Raw genomic sequence first — 6,041 nt, forward strand, 5'->3', positions numbered from 1 at the left:
TTGGAATATTTTCTAGCTATGAGAACGAATAATTTCAATACTAGGTAGGTTGAAGTCTCGAATATACCATCGTTTCCATGTATTTAACGGAGGAATGGGGTAGTGATGGATCGAGATCTTTTGATAATCGAGATCTCAAGAATCGAGTACTTCTGATAATCGAGTGATTGATAATCGAGATCTTTTTAAGTCGATTACTCGATTGATTGATAATCGAGATCTTCCGAATCGAGTACTCGAGCGATTGACTTTTCGAGATCTTCCGAATCGAGTACTCGAGCGATTGACTTTTCGAGATCTTCCGAATCGAGTACTCGAGCGATTGACTTCTCGAGATCTTTTGAATCGATTACTCGAGCAAATGACTTCTCAAGGTCTTTTGAATCGGGATCTCGAAATGTTTTAAATCGAGATCTCGAGATGTTTCAAATGGAGATGTCGAAATGTTTCAAATCGAGATTTCGAAACGTTTGAATCGAGTACTCAAGTATTTCATTTTCTGAGCTTTTACAGAATTGAATTAACTGCTACAGTGCCCACTAAAAGGGGGCAGGGGCATGGTGCAGCCTGGGCCGTTGGTCGGGGTTTTTCAGAGTTTTTCAGAGTGTTTTTTACCTCATTTTCGGGAGGAGTGGGGGCACGGCGCAGCCTGTGCCGCTAAAATTTTTAGGGACAGTTTTTTGAGAAGGTTTTTTTAATCTCATTTTTGGGAGGGGGAGGGGGTCAATGGCGCAGCCTGCGAAACAAAAAATTTTTAGAAGTAGTTTTTTGAGAGGTTTTTTTTTAAATCTCATTTCGGGAGGGGGGGAGAGTTATTTCTAGACGGATGCTCCGTAACATTTGAGATGGTTCGCCTTCGTCCTACGAAAGGGGGGGGGGGGGGTTGGACACCCTTGAATTTTGGAACAGTTGAATTCCCGAGTTGTTTTGGCAAGGGTGCGCTCGAGATAGGAATGTGCCATTAAGCCTATCATTTAGGGGTATAATAAGGGGCGAACCCTCCTGACTTTTAGAAGTTATTGTACTCATATAATGAAGTTTTTACTGTTATTCGGCATAATATGCAACGCGTTGGATACTCCTAGAAAAATTCTAATTTTTATAATTAAGTGGGTCTAGCTTTTTGTTGTTTTCCAATAACAGGAGCAAACACACCCTTTGCCCCCCCCCCACCCCCACCCTCCGGAAAAGTTCGAAATGCAAGCCTATTTTAAGGGGTCGATTTGATAGATTTTAGTTTTCATTCAGGGATCGCAATCCTTGTGGTATCCAGGTTTGACGAGATTCCCTGTTAGCTTGTCAGAAACTAGGAGCCCGCGGCATTTGGGCGACTCGGATCAGAGTAGTATAAATTTTTATAGGTTTATGGGTAGCGGCTAGAAAACTGGCAATGGGCCCGCCTTGACCCTTGGTGGCCCTCAGGGGGTGCTCCGTAGCGATTGAAGTGGTGCGCTATCACCCCCCCCCCCCCTCCCCTCCCCTTCCATCTGAATTTGTGAAACGGGTTGATTTCTCTATTTTTAGTTTTTTTACATTTTGAGTTATTTATTCGAACGGTTATACATTTAAACTAATGGTTCTCAGTTATCACGTGATTATTTCGAACGATTTTGTGCTCTCAAACACGAAGTTAATAATGTAAACAAGTAGGGGAATCGTTGCTCTGCACAAAAGGACTCATTTATTCTTGTTTATTGCTTTTTTTTTTTTTTTTTTGGTGTTCTTGTTGAGAGTAGTGGATTTATATTTATCTGACTAATACATCAGGAGGGAGGGTAAAATATTTCTTGCTGTGTTTTAAAGCGGATTGCGATTCCCGGCGAAGTTTATGATCGTTTTTTCTTTCCCCCTTGATTTGCTCTTTTTTATTTTTATTTTTCATTCGCTCACTTGGGGAATATGTAATACTAACTGTAAAAGTGCAGGGAGTGAAGTTGAAAAGTTTCTGAGTGCATTAAAAAGAAATGTTGAAGTCTGTCGTGTGGGATTAATTTTAGCTTCCACTCTTTGGCCCAATTTTTTAATAAAAAAACATATTATACAGATTATCATTATTATCCTTTTTTTTTTTTCAAATTCCATGCGCAAGATATTTGTGACTTCTTGGGTGCGTATCATTTATTTTCGCGTGCATAGTTAAATTTAAGTGTTTTGCTTGTTTCACTCGCTTCTGTTTGTGTCATATTCCTTACATTTTCAATGCCATATTCCTCATATTTTCGTAAATTTTGATTAACATATTATTTACTCAACTTAAAAATTTGAAGTCAATTGATGTGCTGATTTTTATGAGATTTTTTTTTTTTTCGTAAAGTTGTGGCAAAACTGCTGAAAATGCTTAGGCTCGCGACGGTCTTATTTCGGAACTTAAGGTTCCGTAGCTACGCTTCATTTTCCTCAAAAAGGTTTAAATTTGTTACCAACTTTCTCTGAAAAGCAGATTACGTATTCGTTTTTCAAATCATCCGAGACGCTCAATAACCGAACATTCGACAACAAGCAATCACACAAGGGTCCCCACGAGAAAGAGAGAAAGAGCGGCGCCACCGAAGTTTTGAAAAGGAGAGGGTAACTTAAGAAGGCTATTAGTCTTATTTTAAGGGGCTCTCGTTCTGGGAGTTCTCCGTCGCATTTGAGGGATGAGTGTCATCGCCATGGGGGGGGGGGGCACCACTGTATGATAAACACATTGTGTTTAAACGTTTCATAAACTTTTAACATGGTTATCACATCGTTAACAATCGTTTTAAACCGTTTACCCAACGAAGTGTGCTCTCTGAGTAACCCCATTCGAAAGAAAGCACTCGAGAAGCAATGCTTCTTTGTCAATGTGTTCAAATATTTGCTTTGAAAAAGATTAATGAATTGAAAAGATACTGTCATCGTTGTATAAATTGTTTGAACACAATGTGTACGGATACTGTTTTCGACGGTTTAGGGGAGGGGGTCATGACCCTCATGACCCTCCCATTTTATCTGCCACTCACACAACACATGCCCCTCCATAAATCCCCTCAAATGATAATTAACAATTTTCGTTCGAAAAATATCGTTCGATTATTAAGGAATTTCTCAACTATCGAAAATTTCACGCCAAACATTCAACTATAACTCGAATTCGAATAAAGCAAGCGAAAAGCAATCTTTTCGATTTTAAAATCATTCCAAATCTATCCATCCCAAGAGCGAAGGCACACCATCTATGAAGCTCTTCCCCAAGAGCAATACCCCCAAAAGAGATAAAATCCCCTAAAAATTACAATCCCTCAGTTTGTGTCAAAACTCCCCGCCCCCCCCCCCCCTTTCCTCTTATTTGCACCAATACGAATGAATTACACGAGAAGTAAACCACGTGTTTTATTAAGAAATAAATAAATACCTTTGTGCCGAGAAGTAACATGAAATAACAAACGTTTTGTATCCCAAACATACAGAGTACTGCAGAAACGTATTTTGGAGTTTTAAGGTAACCTTTTTTCTACAAAATAGTAAGCTTTTGCATGTAAGGGGCCATTCATTAGTGACACAAAGGATGATTTTGGCAATTTTTAACACCCCTCCCCCATGTAAAGGGTTCATAAGATTTTCAAATCCCTCCTCCTATTCTTACGTAAGATTCCATTTCGTTTTTAAAAATAATAAAATAACGAATCTAACATCACTGGAATCTAAATTAAATTCCCTGTTATTAAATTAAACCTTTTTGTGTAGTGAAATATTTATTAAAAAGTTGGAATCTAGACTGAATGTTTTTTTGACATTTTTTTGTATATGATGCGATACTAGTTAAAAATAAAACATGCCATACGTAGAGCGATTCTTTTATTATATTTTACATTATTCATTCTTTGTAACACAAATAAAAAACACCTCATCCTAATACATTATTTATTTCCCAGACGCAAGTGAAATATGTAATCCCTATCAAACCACTTGACCGCGCGGTTTCAAATGTAAAACATCGACTTGGAAAATATTGCATAAGAATAAGTTTGACCCCCTCCACCCCCAAAGTATGTAGACATTTTTCCAATTCCTCATCCCCCCTCGGAACCCTTACGTAATTCATGAACGGTCCCTAAAGACATCCAGTAATGTCCTAACATCCACAAACTCACTATTTTCCGTTGAAAAAACGGCTCCTTGAAACCCCAAAACACGTGTCTGTAGTAATTTGTATATTTGAGCTCTAAAACGTTTGTTATTGCCTGTTACACTTGTATCATTACCCAATGGTATAGTCGAAAGTGACCGTAAGGGGGAAGACGTCCCCTTAGGTTTTCAACTTAAGTATTCCCCCTCTTTACCTGAAATAAAATTTTAATGTTAATGCCTCTCAAGTTAGAACCTTATTAGCGCCCACAATCTTTACTTTCACCACCGGAGCACGAAACACATTTCTCCCACCGACCCGTCCATGTGTTCATTCATTAACACCTTTCGCTCAAAACATATCATTAGACTACCAAAGCAGCCCAAAGAATCATTTGATAATCAAGCATTCGACAGCATACATTCAATTATAACACTATTCGAATGAAACATTTGAGAGGCAATTATTCGATCATAACACCATTTAGATCGCAAGGGTATCTATTCCTCAAGCGTGCTGGCACACCTTTTAAAATTAGAGGACCCCCCCCCCCCCCACCCTCAAGAAAGATACTCCCTGAAAAGGACTAACCTCCATTAAGAATTTCAACGACGCAGTCTGCGCTATGACCCACCTCCCCTGTGGGCACCGCAGCGCAGCCCGTCACTCCAAATTTCTCTGGGGGAAGGGTTAAAGGGTTTCAATGCAATTTTTTTTGGAAGACAACGAAAACCATGCCCATTCATAAGTAAAATCATTAATTTTTAAAAGCCAGCCCTCTGACCCTTAAATGACAGATCCGCCCCCGCAACGGAAACACTTCAGAAGCAGAGGTGCCCACCCGCCCTGAGGTCAAGGGCACCCCCCCCCCCCACCAAAATGAGAGAAATACCCCTTAAAACACCCTTTCCCCTTTAAGAAAGATACTCCCTAAAAAGACTAACGTCCATTAAGAATTTCAATGGCGCAGTGTGCGCTGTGACCCACCTTCCCTGTGGGCACCTCAGCGCAGCCAGTCACTCAAAATTTTTCTGGGGGAAGGGTTAAAGGGTCTCAATGCAAATCTTTTCGGAAGACAACGAAAACCATGACCCATTCATAAGTAAAATAATTAACTTTTCAAAGCCAGCCCTCTGACCCCCTAATCCGGCCCTGCAACTGAATCACTTCAGAAGCAGGGGTGCCTCACTGAGGTTAAGGGCGCACCCCCTCAATATCACAGAGTCCCCCAAAAAATGAGAAAAATACCCCTTAAAACACCTCCCCTAAAAATGTCAATGGCGCAGTCTGCACCATGACCCCCCCCCCCCCCTTCCTAGGTGGGCACCCCTGTCAGAAGTCACCTATCTTGAGAAATTCATTCCACTATCAACGAAAACTCAACATCTCGAGAAGTTCAAAGCGAGAACTCGAGCAGTTGATCGCTCGAGAACTCGGAAAGTGATAATCGAAAACTCGAGAAGTTCATCGCTGGAGAACTCGAAGAGTGATAATCGGGTACTCGAGAAGTGATAATCGGTAACTCGAGACGCGATAATCGAGAACTCGTGGTAATTGAGTTCTCGAATGATCTTGAATAATCGAGTGATTCGATTATGAGAACTCGATTATGCTCATCACTAGAATGGGGTCAGTTCACGATTTGGGTTCGAGGTTTGGGGAAACCACGTGATTCGTGCGAGTTTACATTTTAAATATCAATGCTAAGTACTGGAAAAGTTCGCCGTTAAAATTCAGGATTAAAATTATGTTTTTGTTGTTTTCATTATATTTTTGGTTTGGGAGAAAGATTACATTGTCTGGGGGGGGGGGGGCGCTTCTGTTCGGCACTCGAATGTGGGAATAGTGAATCAAGGGGAAAGGAAGCTGGCTAACATAACGCCACTCTTCAAGAAGGGGTCTAAAGGTATTGCTGGGAATTATAGATCTGTAAGTTTGACTTCGGTGA

The sequence above is a fragment of the Uloborus diversus genome, chromosome 10 (genome assembly GCF_026930045.1).
Source record: "Uloborus diversus isolate 005 chromosome 10, Udiv.v.3.1, whole genome shotgun sequence".
Classification (NCBI taxonomy): Eukaryota; Metazoa; Arthropoda; class Arachnida; order Araneae; family Uloboridae; genus Uloborus; species Uloborus diversus.